Below are 1278 nucleotides of genomic sequence, written 5' to 3' on the forward strand. Positions count from 1 at the left end.
TCGCCCGCATCGGGATAGAACGTACAGTGTTCGCGGTCGACAGTCGGTTGAATATTTCGGTCTTCGATTAATGATAACAATTTAAAATACTATGTTAAAGATCCGTAAGCAAATTGTTAACTTGTCGTGGTATTATTATATTGTTAAAAATAATAGTGATAATAATTTATATAAAAAAAATAGTTTTAAATTTAAATTATTTCTATTTGGTGAATATTTTATTTTGCAAAAAAACAATGTGTTCACCCGAGTGGGGCCCCCCAACTTAAACATAGACGGGAGCCCACAGGGAAAAATCCCTTTTTCCCTATGGGCCTATCCACCCCTGCCTTTTAGGACAGTAAAAGTGCTTGGATTTTCTTCAACAGTACCTTTTCTGATAAGAAAGTGAATCTAGTTGGTTCTTTGGGGGGGTCAAAAGTAAAATTTTTCCAATAGTTTTCAAAAGAACAACGTAAAAAACAAAAGAAAAATTAAGGAAAAACGGGAATTTTTACGCAAAATCTGTTTTCGAGAAAATTGATTTTGGTTTTTGGTATAACTTTTAAACGAATGACTGTAGATACATGAAATTGTCACTGGTTGTTTATATTTCCATTTTCTATACATGATAAAATTTTCAAAATATTTTGATTTGTTTTGAGCTGTTTACGGACAATTTCAGTTTCCAATTTAATTATTTTTTATTTCTATGAATGTCAATAAAACATTATTTGTTGAGTAAAAATACTTGAAAATTTAATACAAGGCTCCTACTATATTGTCACAATGACATTTGAAAAATATTAAAAATCCTTAGTCACAGTTTTTTTTAATTAGCATTTAAAGTTCAAAAATTGACAAAATATGTAAAAATCACGAAAATTAGCAAATTATGTTGAGTTAATAATTCGTAAAAATTTTTCTTTTTAGAACTAAGATTTTAAAATGTAATACAAGATTCTTTATAGGATAATCTACCTTTATCAAAAAAAAAATGTCTATAAGAAACTCAAATTTAATTTTTATGAGCGTTTGAAATTCATATTTTTACAACATTTGATATTCACTCGATTTCTTACGTAACGATTATCTTATTTTGTTGTAATTAAAAAACGAGTGACTGTAGAACCTCGAAAATTTCACTGAATGTTTATATTAGCATTTCATATATATACGATAAAATTTTGAAAATAATTTGACTCTTTTTGGGCTGTTTACGGACATTGTAAGTTTTCAATTTTTTTCAGTTTTTTTTTCAATAAATATCAATAAAGTTTTATCTATTGAGCCAAAAAG

This window comes from Acyrthosiphon pisum, chromosome A2 (genome assembly GCF_005508785.2).
Source record: "Acyrthosiphon pisum isolate AL4f chromosome A2, pea_aphid_22Mar2018_4r6ur, whole genome shotgun sequence".
Taxonomy (NCBI): Eukaryota; Metazoa; Arthropoda; class Insecta; order Hemiptera; family Aphididae; genus Acyrthosiphon; species Acyrthosiphon pisum.